The 17,307-nt window shown below is 43.6% G+C and overlaps 1 protein-coding gene across 11 annotated transcripts in view; it reads right to left on the minus strand.

Moving 5' to 3' along the window:
* The window catches only part of TRERF1 (transcriptional regulating factor 1), a 145,708-nt gene that overhangs the window by 55,162 nt on the left and 73,239 nt on the right, over positions 1-17,307 (minus strand). For 2 of the 11 annotated variants that reach the window (XM_032787183.2, XM_075064353.1), the window contains one exon: positions 3,511-3,565. The exons of the other annotated variants lie outside the window; for them this stretch is intronic. The gene's annotated coding sequence lies outside the window, so the exon portion shown is untranslated. The remainder of the gene's footprint in view (positions 1-3,510; positions 3,566-17,307) is intronic. 11 annotated transcript variants of the gene reach the window in all.

The following is a 17,307-nucleotide window of genomic DNA, read 5'->3' on the forward strand; positions in this document are numbered from 1 at the left end:
GTATAATAATGCCTGCATCTGTAATTTTCACTCCATGCAGCTGAAGAAGTAGGGTTTTTTTACCCATGAAAGCTCATGCCCAAATAAATCTGTTAGTCTTTAAAAATGCCACTGGACTCCTCATTGTTTTTGTGGATACAGACTAAAATGGCTACCCCCTGATACTTGACAAGATAAGAGATAAGAGATCTTGTTGGACATGGGACACTATAATTTAGATAGTGGGAGGAACTTCCACAAGTGTTCCACTGAATGTCTCCACAGAGGGAAAGGAATTTTCAGAAGTATTTTTTCATTTCCTTTGTCGGTAAAGGCTCCACCAGCATGTAGCCCACCTGTCTGCCCATACTAGAAGCAGAGCCACTTCCTTACTTCACCACTGAGGTTAAGGAGGGTGATGGTCCCCATACAGCTACTACTGCTCCATGGCTAACGGGACCAACTGAGATGAACAGTTCATTCCATGAGGCTGAGGAAAGGTTCCAGACCTATTATGGGATCTGCCTGCACCACCTCCTGGACTAGCTGGAAGATGAGATGTAGCACAGCCCTCTATGGCCTAATTCCCTGGTTCAGCAAGGACCTGGTCCTCCCACTGGCTGAGAAGGTTAGGTCCTATGTCTGAAGGCTGACAAGGGGACCTGGCTTGACCCCGTGTTGCCTTTTGGTGTGATTGCAGGTTCCTCTCTGCAGTTTGGACAAACCAGTCCTAGTCTTGGACAGGAAAGGTAAAACTTGAGGAGCATTTATTTCTCCTCTCCTTATCTGCAATGAGCAATATAGAAGTAGAAAACGGGTATATTCCAGCAGTTATCTGACACCTAGGACGGTCCAAGGCAACCTGACTCAAAACCCCAGTCAAAGACGAGCTGCTTTTTTCTTATCTTTTTGGGTGCTATCTTGAAAGGTTCTGCAAGAGAGACTCCTGGTCTATCGCTCAAGACAGGAGGCAGAGAATCTGAGGTTCTCTGGAGGGTCGGCGGCTCTGAACTCAGGCTGTCTGTCAATCTTTGCTCTGCCTCCAATCTGCGGAGGGGAAGGATTGCCCTCAGTTTCAGAATGTGGGAATGGAGGAGGGGTAAAGAAAACCTCTATCATACCACAAACTGAAACTTAAAAGGATGTAGAGTCAAGTCAACCCAACAGTATCCTTAATGACTACTAAACCATCTGAACAAAAATGCTATCCCAACAAACAATCAGAAAACAGGATTATTGGGACTGATTAATCAGTGCATGCATTATTATGCACTCTGAGGTTTACCACTTTTACCAAAGAGATCTTCAGAGATGCAGTGGAATAATTGTTCTGAAAATGCAAAATGTTTATGACATCTCACTATCTTGTGCAGAAATGATAAAATAACCGATTCATTCATCATAGGAGACAGGAAACCGAGCGCAACAAGCTTCTTTGCAAGAGTATTTAATATGAACCAAGCAGATGTCAAAAATTAGAAAACCAGACCAAAGTGTTCCAACAAAAACTGCTTTTTGTGACTAATATACACACAGCAATTGGCCAATCTGTTCCCAAAATGAACAAAAGCATTAAGGCTCTGATCGTGGAAGTGCAACTGCCACAGAAGTCCAGTTGAGAACCAAGGGTGCTGAACAGACACTGCAAGTTAACAGTACAGTAATAAATGTAAACTCAATTCACTGAGCAGTCCTAAATTGCCATTTATTAGAAGACATCCCTGAAAACAAGGGTGCTGAAACAATTTGTGTAATATGGGTGCTGAGAGCATTGAACCAAAACTGTAAACCCTGTATATGATAGAAACCACTTCAAGCCAGGGGTGCAACAGCACCCCCAGAAACCTTGGTTCCAGCAACCTATGCCTGAAACCCAATACAGCACAAGCACACCATCATTCTGAGCACCTCTTCTTCCTAAAGGATGTTGTTACCTTGGGCTGTACAGTAACTCCTCACTTAAAGTTGTCCTGGTTAACTGTTCATTGTTACATTGCTGATCAATTAGGGAACATGGCTCTGTCTTAAAGTTGTGCAATGCTCCCTTCTAATGTCGTTTGGCAAGCTGCCTGCTTTGTCCACTGCTTGCAGGAAGAGCAGCCCGTTGCAGCTAGCTGGTGGGGGTTGGAACCAGGATGGACTGGCAGCCCCCTTATTGCTGCCCTACTCCCTAAGCTCCCTGTTGCTGCAGCCGTCTAGCAGGCCATCAATTGCCGGCAGTTCAGCTGTCCCTCCCGCCACTGCCATGTGCTTCTCCTGCCCTCTGCCTTGCAGCTGCTCCCAGAGACTCCTGCTTGCTGTGCAGAGGGGGAAAGAGGGGGACTAATGTCAGGGTGTCTCCCTCCCCCCTGCTCCTGCACCCTGCTTACCCCTTCTCCATATACAGCAGGGAGGGGACACAGATGGAGGAAGAGAGACAGAGAGAGCTTGGGGCAGCAGCTGCTGTCTCAACTTCCTGATCCACTTGAAAAGACAATGCATTTACCAGTGGGTCAGCTTACTTAAAGGGGCAGTGTCCACCTCTCTCCCCCCCCCCACGCACAAGGTGTGTATCTGTCTCTGTCTGCTCTGCTGTCTCCCTTCCCTCGTGTTTGTGCTGCCTTGTGTGAGAGGCTACATTAACAACATGTTAACCCTTGAGGGCTCAGCTGAGTACTAGTTCATCATTTAGCAGCAAGGCATTCCCTGGGAAATATCCCTCCCTCTTCCACCCTCTAACTTCACAACCTCAACCAAACTTCACACTCATCATAGCTGTGAACAGTATGAAATTGTTTGTTTAAAACATATACTATGTATATATCTATATAATATATAGTTTTTTGTCTGGTGAAAAAGATTTCTCTGGAACCTAACCCTTCTTATTTACATTAATTCTTATGGGGAAATTGGACTCGCTTAACATCATTTCGCTTAAAGTCACATTTTTCAGGAACATAACTACAATGTTAAGCGAGGAGTTACTGTAGAATCTTCATCTTCAAAAGAGACACACACTTGCACTGCATATAGGACATTCCATTACAGCATAAAACCACATGGGGCACTGGCAGTAGGGTTGTAGTTTTTTCCTTGCCTGATCAAAAAAATAACCTATTCTAATTAATACCTGCTTGTCTGCATTTCAACATCATATAATTGCTAGGGTTCCCCCAATTATGTTTTTAGCCCTATTTTTAGGTGGATCTTGCTCTCGTTTACTGTTTGCATAGTTCTAAAAACTGCTCATATGTGGTTCATGGCACTTTTTATAGCGAAAGCAATGCAAAGAAGCACTTGATAATATCAGCAACAGACAGGACTGGGAGCCCTAACAAACATGAAAGAGAGGTCTGGAGCACTGCACAGTCACTTTGGAATAGTCCATAGCTACTCACAAGTAAATGTACTTGGGAGGAAAAGGAATATTCTCTGCTTTTAAAAAACTATGTTAAGTTATACATTAAAAAATAAGCAGTGCTTCAGTGATAGTAATGATATAAAACTGTTCTGTGGTTCATCTGTATTTGAATTAGAAACCACTTTACTTACAGCTCTCACATCACAGGTCTGCAGATGTGTACATTGCTCATGATGCAATTCCCAACTAAAATAAATAAAAAGGTAATCCCGGAATGATTTATGACATTCCACAATCAGACAGGAAACAAGACATTCATTTGTATTGTTTATTTCTGAATGTATTTAATGTTACACTTGTGTGCCTCATTAACTTAGAAAATGATGGCCCCATCACAAATACTTCCTTTGTACTAAATGTATCTGAAATGGCTCATTTATAAATACAGACGTGCTTATCTCATGATCTAGACACTTATATAAATTAAAAATACAATCATACAAAAGATAAAACCAGTAGCTTTTCCACACCCTCAAAACCAGAAAATGACTAATCAGAGAGCGAAAAACAAACAAAACTCAGATACCCAACCTTTTCCACAAGTGCTAAGTTCACATCAGAGAGAAAAAATAGTTCCCAAAAACAAGGGCCTCCCAAAGAAAATAGGCAGCTTGCAGCTTTTAAATTGAAGGGACCCCAGGTTGAGCACCTCCACTGACTGCAGCTGCAACAGCATAAGGAGGGGAATCACTCAAGCAGGCAGGTCCCAGGCAGCTACATCTTTTATCAATCAAAACCAACACAGTAAAATCCACTCTGAAACCAAAAGGGTGTCAGTGTGGATCATGGAGCACTGGTGTTACGTCTCCAGAGACAGGCCTCTTAACAAGAGCATAGCATTCGCCATCAACTTTAATTTTGGGTTGATTTAAGTTGTAGCCTTACATATAGCGCATTGCAGCTGTCCAGTCCTAAATCCCATAGGCATGGATTACAGTAGCAAGGTCTGTGTAAGGAAATAAAATTAAAAATCTGACAATTTCCTCACAAGACCATCATGAAACAATAACATTCCTCACTCACTGCTGCTACATGATCACTTAATAGCAGTTGGGGATGCAAAGATACCCACAAACTCTGTATGCAGGTAGCAAATGATAGATACACATTTTCAATAAAAGGGCTAAAGTATAATCCTTGCCGTGTCTTCTGATTGCTTTCCCCACAACCTACCGACATCACCCTGGCCTTATCCAGATTGAAGTTCAGCTAGCTGTCTCTCATCCATGTCCAAATTGGTAAGGCACTACTCACAATTAAATATTTTTGTGAAACACTGAAAGCCATTTTTTCATTTATTCTCTTTTTAAAAAAAAAAAAAAGAACTAATTTTATGGGTCTACTTTTTAAGCAGCTTCGTTTTTAGATGCTTTTGAGATAAAACTGTGTCACAAGAGCTTCCTTCTTTGCAAATTCACGCAGTTGTGTCAAACAAACACACACCATACCCCCAATAATCTGCAACTTTACAGTTTGTTGCTCAAGGAATGTTTGAGATAAGAACATCATAAATGTTCCTATAGCAACAGAATGTTATGAAGCAGTATTTGTAGAAAGCCACAGAGAATGCATATCTTTACCTCTAAATGCTGGAGAAGAGAGGGTCATGGAGAACATTTCTGTTTGTACACAAATATATCATACATTAGCTAGCACCTAGCTGAAAAGTGTAATCAGGGGATTTATGTTACTTTGTAGAACTCATTTACCAATGAATACTTGTGCCTTTATATTGCACCTTACACATTCATTATGCTTAGAAGTTGATCTTGTATTTCTGTGAAAAAAACACACTCAAGACCTGTAGCAATACTGACCTAACCTCCAGTGCAGATGCAGCTAGGTCAATCAACAGAAGAATGCTTCTGTCAACCAAGCTACCATGACCTGCAGAGGTAGAGTTCCTACAGCGATGGGAAAAACCCCTTCCGATGCGGAGTCTGTGTCTACACTATGCCGTTATGGCAGCATAGCTACAGCTCTGTAGCTACACCATTAGAGTCCCTGTAGTGTAGACATGGCCTAACCTCTATCAGGAGGTTTTCACGCCACCGTCCTCAGTGGGCCTGTATGGGAACCCAGGCCCTCCCTCAATTCTGGGTTCCAGCCCAGGGAACCTGTAAGCAAGTAGCTACTGTCTGCTTCCTCTGACCCGCTTCATACCTGAACTGCTTCTTTCCTTGGCCTCTCTCTAGACCTTTTTCACAGCTCCTCCCTCAGCTCACTCTTATGCAGACTCTTTACCCCACCCTGGGCTCTACAGAGCTCTTTGCTGCTCTTGTACAGAATGATGCCTCTCCCAGGGCTTTCATCCTAGAGACCCGGCTCCTGTTTGCCTCTTCCCACGTGGTGCGTATGTCAGTCTTTCTCTCTATGCCTTTCCCCCAAGCCTCCCTCTTTTCCAATGCCTTGGGCCTCCTTACCTTAAATAAATCAACCAGTGCCTCCACCGGGTCAGGTAACAGAATTACCTGACATCCCCCCACATACAACCAGGTGGGCTAACTGAGCTTCCAGTCTCCCACTAACCCTTTCTCTGTGAGGTATGCACACTGTGGGTTAAGCTAATTAAGATACGGATTAAGATAATTTGGAATAAGGCACTTTTATTCTGCAATAAACATGTCTACGCTAGCAGTTAATTAGGAATAGCTATTCCACTTTAAATTCAAACCCTATCTTAATTCAAAATAACTTCCCTGTGTGGACAAATCCGTAGAAGCAAGAACTGCATGGTTGTACATTTGCTGTAAAAAGCAAAAAAACCCAGTTTATTATATATATATATATTTTATTTATTTTTACATAGACTAAGCTATTTTTTAACCAGGGCATCACATTGAACCCAACACTCAGCTTATCATTCCTCTCTGAGAATGTCTCACAGACAATAGTAAGGACAGTTTATTTTTCCCTACCACATTTCTGTACATATAAGTCCTTGGAAGTCCACAGAACTATTTCTTGTTGCAGTCTGAGAAATTACCCACCACATGAGTAACCACAGGGCAACCTATAAGGGACAGTGATAGTAAATTTAATTAAACTTTCCTGATGCACACTCTGATAAAAACTGGTTTTGGACTAGATAATCTGTTTGGCTTTATGGTTACTAAAATGAAGTGTTGTCAGTGGAAAAGTGTGGTAAATTTGTGCAAGTTACAGGAAAGCCAGCTCCAATGAAGCATATGTAATTTTATAGATCTCTCTCAAGACCATACAAGAGCTACCAAATTCTGCAAAGGAAAACTCAGGAATCCAACATCTTCTCACACCAATTTTCTTCTTTTGTTTGGTTTTCACTAGGGAAGGGTCTGAGCTAATACCCCATGATCCATGAGATATTCTGGGGCTCTTTTCTAACACATATTTGAAATTAAAAATAAAAATTGGCAATGACTGAGGCCACAACAAAATGCTGAATGTATTAGAGATAATATCATGAGCTAAAATTTTGTGGCAAGTGTCCATAGTGACCCTATAACATACTGCACAATGTACCAGGTGCTTCACATTTTTCACCAGACTAGAGCTATGAGATAAACAATTTTTGTAAGCATTTCAGCAATCCCCAAAACTTTTGTATTCTCTCTGAAATATTATCAAATATGGTACCCCACTTCTGCAGAAAGACAGCATACGTACATACACATACACACATTCGTGTACACACACACAGATGTGATTGGAGCCTGATTTTTAAAAATATATGTTGTGATAATGAAGGGGGGTCTGGAAAACTCCCTTTTACGAATGCTCAGCCATACAGTAGTTATAAAATCCCTCTTAGTAGCTGTTCTCTAATTGCTCTACCTGTAAAGGGTTAAAAAGTCTCACTGCTACCCACAGGTAAAAGGAAGTGAGTGAGCACCTGGCTAAAAGAGCCAATGGAAGGTTAGACTTTATTAAAATTGAGGGAAAAAAAACTCCCCTGATGTCTGTCAGATCTGTTGTTCTCTGGGGAGAGGCAGACAGGGCAGAGCTATGCTCTAAGAAGATTGGGCCAGGTATGAAAAAAATCATCAGTATCATACCTAGAACCACTCATTTAAAACCCCAAATATGTATGTAGATCAGGAAATGTCTAGGAAAACACAATTAGGTTATCTTTTATTTCTTTATGACTTGTGGATTCCTCTGTGCTAACCCCAGGTGCTTTTGTTTTTCTTGTAACCTTTAAGCTGGACCTTAAGAAAGCTATTCCTGGTGCTTAATCCTTGTTTGTTTGTTTTTAAATCTAGCAATAGCTTGAGTTCCCAGATGTATTTTCTCTCTCTTTTTTTTATGAATAATAAAATTTACCTTTTTTAAGAATGGAATTGGATGCGTGTGTTATAAGAGGTTTGTGCAAATGTTGCTTAATTAGCTGGTGGCAACAGCTGATTTCTTTTGTTTTTCTTTCTCAGCTCTTCCCCGGAGGGGAGGGAAGTGAAAGGGCATGAGAGTACCCCACAGGAAGGAATTTCCAAGTGCACCCTCCTGGGCTCTCAAAAGGGTACTACACTAGGGTGGTGGCAGCATCTACCAATCCAAGATCAGAGAAAACCTGTAACCTTGTGAATTTAATACAACCCTGGAGTGGCCAGTATTAATTTTTAAAATCCTTCCGGACCCCCACCTTCTGCACTTAGAGTGCCAGAGTGGGGGATTAGCCTTAACATATGTAACTTGTAAAAAGCACGCTTCATCCACATCTGTGCAAATCTTACCCCATCATCCTTGACCACTCCCCACCTCCATAAAGGTGGTGGGGACTGAAGGGAAGAAGCAAGAGCAAGAATGAATCCTACTCGATCCCATCTACTTGCCCAAGTCAAAGGCACTCAGCACTGTAGGATCAGACCCAAAATTCCTTAATTATATTGCATGTACAGGGTGACTGGTATTAATACAGTTTCTCCATATATTACTAGCAAATATCTAATGAATTTATGTATTTAAAAATGTTTACAGCACACTAAGCAAAATAAGTGCAAAGTATATTTAAAATCAAACGCACAGTACTCCTTTTCCTAACCAACTATTGTTCTTCCTTTTGCAGCCATTTGATTATGAGACTTTACTCATTTTTGCTCAAAGTCAGATGAAAAAATGTTACTGAAATGAGTGCATTGTCTGAGTCAGATGTGAAGGAAAAGGTCTGGCTGACAAAAATAACTTAAATAAGGTGTTAGTGAATTCATATTGCAAAGAACATAAAAGAAGGCAGGAAGCAGGGGAGGGAAGCATCTCTCTCATATTATATTTAAATGACAAGTAAAACTAACTCTTGGTGTTCTTTCAGCATCTCATTGATGGGGACCATTGCATAATCTTGTATTATTGTATGCAGACCAAAAATCTATTTAATATTTTTTTCTGAATTCACAAGATTAAAATTAATAGAAATTAATGTAAATTTCACCCATTAAATCAAAAGTGGCAGATATAAAATATAGTTAGTGTTCTTCTAAGCATGTTTGCTTGTTGTGCTCTGTGAATTGGGTATACCTAACTTTAACAACTTTCTCTAGCACTACAAAACTGTGTAAACTCAGTGAAGAGAAGCTCTTCAGATCTCTGCATATCAAGTGTGACAAGCAAATTTATCACAAATACAAATCCCACCCACCCCCTCCACACACACACAGCAAAGCAGCAGGAACACAATGCATGCAAATATGCCTGTCTATCCAAAGTCCAAGGTCATTTTGACAGGTGTCATAGCTAAGAGTTGAAAGAAAACACAATGAAAGGAGCAGAGAGGTGAAAGTGAGGATGGAACTGAGAGGGAGGAAAAAAAGCAGCAGCACAGGTTTCTAAGACAGCCAAAGATTTTACAAAATAAAGAAGGAAATTTCATATAAGAGAGAGGAGAAACAAACCCTCTGCCATTTCTGGAGATGCCCAGCAATTCAGTGAGAATTCTGAATTCAGTGAGAATTCTTTTTATTTCAAACAAGTACAACCCTACACATACATCTTTCAGGTAATCTGTTTTGTGCAGCTTTGTGAGTGTTACAGGAAAACTGCTTTAAATAGTCACACATTGATAGGAAAACAGGTCTTGTCTGTTACACGTGAAACTGTTCTTTAGGACCAGACAGAAAATATTCCCTATGGACAACATCCAGTAAATACTGGCACCTTCCTGATTTATTTGCATGTGCAGTTTGCAAAATGGTTTGTATCAAATGAGTATATACAGAAGAATGGCCACACTGGGTCAGACCAATGGGTCATCTATCCCAGTGGCCAATACCAGGTGCTTCAGAGGGAATGAACAAAACAGACAATCATCAAGTGATCCAGCCTGTTTTCCACTCCGAGCTTCTGGCAATCAGAGGCTAGCGACACCCAGAGCATGGGGCTGCATCCCTGCTCATTCTGGCTAATTGCCATTGATAGACCAATCCTCCATGAACTTATCTAATTCTTTTTTGAGCCCCGTTATAGTTTTGGCCTTCACAGCATCCCCTGCCAAAGGTTCCACAGGTTGACTGTGCGTTGTGTGAAGAAACACTTCCTTATATTTGTTTTATATGGAAATATTAAATAAGTAAAAGATAAAAGATTATAAAGGTAAATTGTATTTGGATCTATAGTCAAGTCACCTGTTTTTTAGGTGGTCAGATGAAAGCCACTCCCCTGACATAAAAACGAGATAACACTTAACCTTTTCAAGTCCAAAGGGTAGTGCTGTAATACAAATAATAAATATGTCTCCAGGTTCCTCAAATATTGTAAAATAAATGACAGAGGTAGGAGAATTTCTCTGCTGAGAGCACTTGAATGTCTTGAAAAACAATTAAAATGGTGTCCAGCTTTTCTGGGAATAAAGAGAGACCATTATTATTCATGGTGAGAAAGGCATACGTCTAGAAATGATATACCCCTGGAATGCTATGAAAACAGAACAGTCGCTGCTCTAGAAATGGGACTGGTCTGCCCACTATCTCCAGAGTTCCCTGGCATAAAACATAAATATACTTACCAGTTCTGAGAATCTGTTTAGCATTCTCCTTTGGTCTCTTTTCTTCCCAACTCTTCCCAGTTATCTTGGCAGTTCCCCTGAGAATACCTCCTACTTGGTTTACAACAGGGGGAGGAATAATGAAGTGCTGCTTGTGATATTATAGGGATCTGATTTCAACCCAGTCGGTCTTCAAAATCTTAGCTTATCAGCTCCCTGAACAGGGGATCCCTTGCTGCCTGTCCTACGAGGAAGGGCAACATACTCTGCTCACTGCCATAAGGGCAATCGTATTATGGATCAAGATACGAAGTGTTGGTCCATGTAACAGAGATTGAAGTTGTTTATATCAGTTTAGCTTATTATAGGAATAAGCTGTACCAGTATAAGAACCTATACATCAGGGGTCAGCAACCTCTGGCACGTGGCTAGCCAGGGTAAGCACCCTGGCGGGCTGGGCCAGTTTGTTTACTTGCCACATCGGCAGGTTCAGCTGATCACAGCTCCCACTGGCCGCGGTTCACCGTCCCAGGCCAATGGGGCGGGGGGGGAGCCACGGCCAGCACATCCCTCACCCACGCCGCTTCCAGCCGCCTCCAGTGGCCTGGGAGAGCGAACCATGGCCAGTGGGAGCAGCCATCAGCCGAACCTGCTGACGCAGCAGGTAAATAAACTGGCCCAGCACGCCAGGGCTGCATGCCAGGGGTTGCCAACCCCTGCTATACACCAATATAACTGGATCCATATTAGGGGGTTGTACTACTTCAAGTATATAGATTTCTAGACAGACAAAACTTTAACAGTACAAAAAAACCTGTGTGGGTCAGGCCTAAGAGGAGTTGAGATGTTCCTTAGAGTTGACCACAACGTTTGGTGTATTAGCAAGCTTCACCGCCGGTTCCAGAGGTTGAGAAAAGAATATTTTTGACTTTCTCCACAAGTTACTCCAAAGAGAATGAGTTTGACATTCTCATAAGATTCTGTAGTGGGGCAGCTGCCCCATTTGTGGAGAACAGGTGTGAAAAGCACACAAGCTAGACTGATTGGGGAAGCAGCCACAGCTGTGGCCAGATCAAACAGGGTCCAGCTGGCCCTTATAAGAGGGCTGGGGGCCAGGAGCAGAAGTCTCACTCTAGCCCCGGAGTGGTAAGGGTTAGCTGCCTGATAGCACAGTACCTGAAGTAGAACAGTGCTGGAGAAGGGCAAGAGGAACTGGGGAGCTCCCACCTGGTAAACCCCCAGGTTGCAGGCCTTGGTGAAGGCCTACAAATGTATTGGGGCTACACAGGTGCAGCCTGGGAATAGGCAGAGGCAGCTGGTCCTAACCCCTTGTCAATGATGAGTGGCCATTACAGACTGCAGTCTGCCCCAGTGAGAGGGGGCTAGATGACAATGGGCAGTAGCTCCTAAGGCAAGCTGGGTGTAGAGGGTTGGGGATTCCCCTGGGAGGGGAGACTCAGTGTGTGGAGGTACTGCTGGGGCAGGACCCCGAGATAAAGGGCACCGAGATCCGGCAGGGACATGGGGCCAGCGGCAGGTGAGACACTGGCCTTCAGAGGGTGCTCCATATACTGGTAAAGAGCTAATTCTCAGAAGACCAGCAGGATTTCGCTACAGATGTCTAAGCATAGACAGATGGCCTAGCCTTGGGTGAAGAAGAAACAATGGGAGTCATTTTAGCCAAAGCAGGTGGTCTGCTTATCTAATGTGAGTAGGGAAAAGGTGAAGGACTTGCTTGTACTCTATGAAAGCCATGACTATTCTTCACGCAGGCCAGCTATAAATTACTTTTTAAAAAGAATACTTTGAAAGACAGAAGCAAGATCCTCAAGGATTTCTGTGCATCCAAAGCAAATTCAGAACTATGGGAGGTGGAAGGGCTAGTGTATAAGGTGCTTACAACTGAAAAGTCAAGCAAGGGTATCTTGGAAGCGGGAGAGAAATGAAGGCTCAAAGGACATGGTTTAAATGGTTCTCAAGTGGATAAACATTTCCTGCCTGTCTTCCTGGGCCTCTCAACCTTCGGAACCATACTCCAGTAATTTTTTCTTTTCTCTTTCATATTTGTTTGGGCTCGTAAACAAAAGAATGGATATAGGAAAAACAATGGATCTGACTTTTAAAAATCATTTGACAAAATCCCCTAAAAAGGCTAATAAGGAAACCAAGTTGCCTTGAGGCAAGAGGTAAAATATTGACATGGATTAGAAACGGGCTAAGATACAGAAAATAGAGTAAGAACAAATCATCAGTCTTCAACATGCAAAGATTAAGAGTGTGAATATAGTCCTAAGTGACCTGGAAAATGGAGAAACAGTGAGGCAGCTGAAATTGCAGATTATACAAAATTATTTAAAGTTAGTCAAAATTAGCGGAAAGTGGGAGGAATTTCTAAGACCCCCATAAAGCTAAGCCAATCAGCAGCATAATGGCAGATGAAATTAAACAAATTACAAGTAATACATATTGAAACTGAAAGGAATAATCTGAACTACTCATATGTATTGCTGAGTTCTAAACTAAATGTAAAAACTCAGTAAGAAGGCCTGGGCATCAGTGTAAACTACTAAATGAAAACGGCTGTTAAAAGTGCAGTGGTGTTGCTTAAGGAGGAAAAATAGTGCATAAAATGTTAGGCTGTATAAGGAATGAGATTAAAAATAATACTGAAAATGTTATAATAGAATTACATAAAATCATTGGTATGCCCTCAGTTTGAATACTGTGTTCAGTTCTGGTCACTATCTCAAAAGGAATACAGCAGAAGTAGAAGAGGGTTCAAGGTGTTGTTGCATCCGTGTTGGTCCCATAATATGACAGAGACAAGGTAGGTGAGGTAGTATCTTTTATAGGACCAACTTCCGCTGGGGTGGAAGGTACAAGCTTTCAAGCTACACAGAACAATTCTTCATGTCAGAAGGCATTCTGAGGCAGATAGTTATTAGAGACATGAAATGACTTTCACACGGAGAGAGACTGAAAAGTTTAGGATTGTTAGTTTATAGAGACAACAAAAAGCACGGCAGAGGAATTTAAAATAAAGAATGGTTTAGACAATCAGGTGCTCCTATTTATCCACTCTCCTGATCAAAAATAAGGGAATATTTAATTAAGTTGAATGGTAAAAAAATTTAAACAGATAATAAGAAATACTTTTTTAACTCAATAGTACTGGCCTGCCACAAGCTATCATTGAGCTTAGTAAGATACAGAAAAGGATTAGTCATATATGTAGCTAATGAAAATATCCACAGTTTCATTACGTAGGTGTGGGTACACACACACACACATTATGTATATAAAAGGATATAAACCTCATATGTAACAGGTCATAAGGCAAACAATAACTGACTAGGTTTGGAACTTCCCCTATGGGCACTTCACTCCATAACTGCCCATCATAAGGTTAATTGCACTTTAAAGCCTCTGGTACAATGAACTGCCAGCAACAGGATACTCGTGCTCTGCTGGTCTGTTCTCGTATGACAATTCCCATGTTCCAACATCACAAAAGTGCAGAACCGTGCTTCTACAGCTTGCTCCACAGCAATGCAGCAAAAACCTGGGATGGTATAACCCCTTTTATTTGTGGGGCTTAGCCCTATGGATCCTAGTAGCAGCACTGGTGGATCTACAAGCCAATACTCTGCCTTGCCCCAGCCACACCTAACTCCAGCGGTGTCATTTCAGAAAAATTCAGGGAGTAGAGGGAGGAGAGTGGATAATGGTGCATCTAGACCTATGAAGAGTCAGGAGTGGGAGGCAAACTAAGGTCGGGGGCAGGGTCAGTCCACAGCAAATGATGCCCCTGCCTAATTCCTCCATCCAAAGTCCTCCAATACAAGGAATCAGAGAGATTCCACTGTGTTTTCACCTTGCTATCTAACAAGAGTTATCATTTGCCCCTGAAAGTTATTTCAATCCATCTGTCTGCAGACTTGGCACTTACACTGGATCCTCTTCAGCAGAGATATTTGCAATGTTTAGCGTTAGTAACTTAATTTACTTTTAAATGGAAGCTTAAATTCTGCTGACTCCAATGGGCCATGAGGGAAACGCCAGTGTAGTGCACTGTCACAAACTGGCTCAACGACATTAGTTATAGTGATGTTGTGTAAATAACATTTTCACGCTCCGATGAAAGGGGCTTTACAGGAGCAAAGTAGTAGTATGTTACAGGGTATCCACTCTACAAACTTATTCCTGAGGTTAAGAACTGTGTACTAAAGCAGAGCAAGAGAGATTCACAACTAGAAACTTGCACGTATGCCAGAACTAGGGTAAAATGGCAGCCCTGCAGCTCTTGATTTACGTGAGTCAACTCTCCTGCAATACAAACACTATCGATGCATTCCCCATTGTTCTCCTATTTATACGGACTATTTAACCTGCAGATAGCCCAAAGTTAATTAAAAAACGGTTATTCACCTTTTGTAACTGTTGTACTTCGAGATGTGCTGCTCATGCCCATTCCATTCTAGGTATGTGCATGCCCACGTGCACAGTCGGAGACCTTTCCCTTAGCGGTATCCGTAGGGTGGGCTGCAGCGCCCCCTTGAGTGCTGCGCTCATGCATCAGTATATTAGACATCACCAACCCTATGCCCTCTCAGTTTCTTCTTGCCTGTAACTCCGACAGAGGGGCAGGAGGGTGGGTAATGGAATGGACATGAGCAACACATCTCAAAAGGACAGTTACAAAAGGCGTAACTGTTTTTTCTTCTTAGAGTGCTTGCTTATATCGATTCCATTCCAGGTGACTCAAAAAGGGTATCCTTGGAGGTGAGCTCAGAGTTCACAGTCTGGCGGCTTGTAATACAGCCCTACCAAAGCCAGCATTGGCCCAGGCCTGCTGGGTCAGCATGTAGCAGGACATGAACGTATGGACTGATGACCAGGTGACCGCCCTGCAGATGTCACAAATAGGCTCTTGGGCCAGAAAGGCTGTCGAAGAGGCCTGCGCCCTGGTCGAGTGGTCAGTCACATTGCCGGGATGGCACCTTCACCTGGTCATAGTGGCAGCGAATGCAGGCAGTGATCCACAAAGAAATTCTTTGCACAGACACTGGCTGGCCTTTCGTCCTGTTGGCCACTGCGACGAACAATTGCATCAACTCATAGAATGGCTTGGTCCTCTCAGTCTAGAAAGCTAATGCCCGCCTGACATCTAGGGAATGTAGCCTATGCTCCTCCTCCAACTTATGCAGCTTTGGGGAAAAGATAAGAAAATTTCATATGAGCCAGCACTGGGAGAGCACCTTGGGCAGGTGTGGTCTGATATTGACCTCGTCCTTGCAGAAGACTGAATAGGGCAGTTCTGAGGTGAGCGCCCTAATCTCCGTGACCTAGCAGGCAGAAGTCACTGCGACCAGGAATGCCATCTTCCAGGACAGAAGGAGGAGAGAGCAGGAAGCCAAAAGCTTGAAGGGGGGACCCATGAGCCATAACAGCAACAGATTCAGGTCCCACGGGGGGACGGGGTCCTTGACGTGTAGGTAGAGGCTCTCAAGGCCCTGGGCAAAAGCCAACCTACCCATGAGCAGCAGATGGAAGGCCAAGATGGCTGCCAAGTGGACCTTGATGGGTGAAACGGACAGGCCTTGGAGTTTGAGATGCAGAAGGTAATCCAGGATCAACTGCATTGAGGCTCACTCGGGTTGAATGCCTCTATCTGAGATCCAGCAAGTGAACTGTTTCCATTTAGCCTGGTAGGTTGCTCTGGTGGAGTGTTTCCTACTGCCCAACAGGACCTGTTGGACATCAGTTCAGTCCTGCTGCTCCTGCTCATTTAACCATGTAGCAGCCAAGCTGTCAGGTGCAGTGCCTGCAGGTTTGGATGGAAAAGACTGCCATAGTTCTGGGCTAGCAGGTCCAGCCAGAGCAATACCTGTAACAGGGCAGCCACCGAGAGGTCCAGCAATGTTCTGAACCAGTGCTGGTGCAGCCAAGCCGGTGCTATGAGGATCACTCCACCCTGTCCCTCTTGATATTCAAGAGGACCCTGAAGAGTAACAGCACCAGAGGGAAGGCGTACATCAGAGCCCCCGACCCCAGGAGAAGAAAGATATCCAACAGGGATCCTCTGTCCATACCCTGCATTGAACAGAAAACGTGGCATTTCCTGTTCTGCCTGGACATCAATAGGTCTACCCAGGGAATCCCCCACCTCTGGAAGATGAAGCTGAACATGTCCGGAAGGAGGGACCACTTGTGGCGAGACAAGTAGGTCCTGCTGAGGTAAGCTGACCAGGCCTTCTTGACCCCAGAGACGTGAGCGGCTACAAGATGGATATCATGCTGCAGACAGAAGTCCCAGGAGTCGGAGGGACTCCTGGCAGAGGTCAGACAACCTGGCTCTACCCTGCCTGTTAATATAGAAGATGGTTACTGTATTGTCTGTCAGGACCGGCACCACCATGCCTTGCAACTGAGGCAGGAAAGCTTGGCAGGCCAGGCAAACTGCCCTGAGCACCCTGACGTTGATATGCGTCTGACCCAATGACCATGCGTGCTGAGAGTGCCCAGACAGATGCCACGGACCTGGGGTGGGGAGCCTGAGACGAGCGTCACTGATGGGGATGGAGTCGCGAAGGGGACTTCTTCCAGCACCGATGTGGGATCCTGCCACCACGTGAGCGATAACAAAACACTGTCGGGAATCCTGACCACCCAGTCCAGGGTATGCCAGTTGGAAGCCCACCAGCCACACCTGCAGGGACCTGAGGTGGAGCCCACGTGCCTGACCACATAAGTGCATGCCGCCATGTAACCTACCAATCTCAGGCACACGTGAGCCGTGGTGACTGGATGGGCTCTCAGAGACGAGATGAGCTCTACCATGGCCTGGAACCGGGTCTCGGGGAGGAAGGCCCTGGCCCAAGTGGAGTCGAGGACCACCCTGATACATTCTATGCACTGCACTAGGGTTACAGTTGACTTTTTTTCATTTATTACCAACCCAAGGTCACAACAAGTG

This window comes from Chelonoidis abingdonii, chromosome 3 (genome assembly GCF_003597395.2).
Source record: "Chelonoidis abingdonii isolate Lonesome George chromosome 3, CheloAbing_2.0, whole genome shotgun sequence".
NCBI classification, from domain to species: domain Eukaryota; kingdom Metazoa; phylum Chordata; order Testudines; family Testudinidae; genus Chelonoidis; species Chelonoidis abingdonii.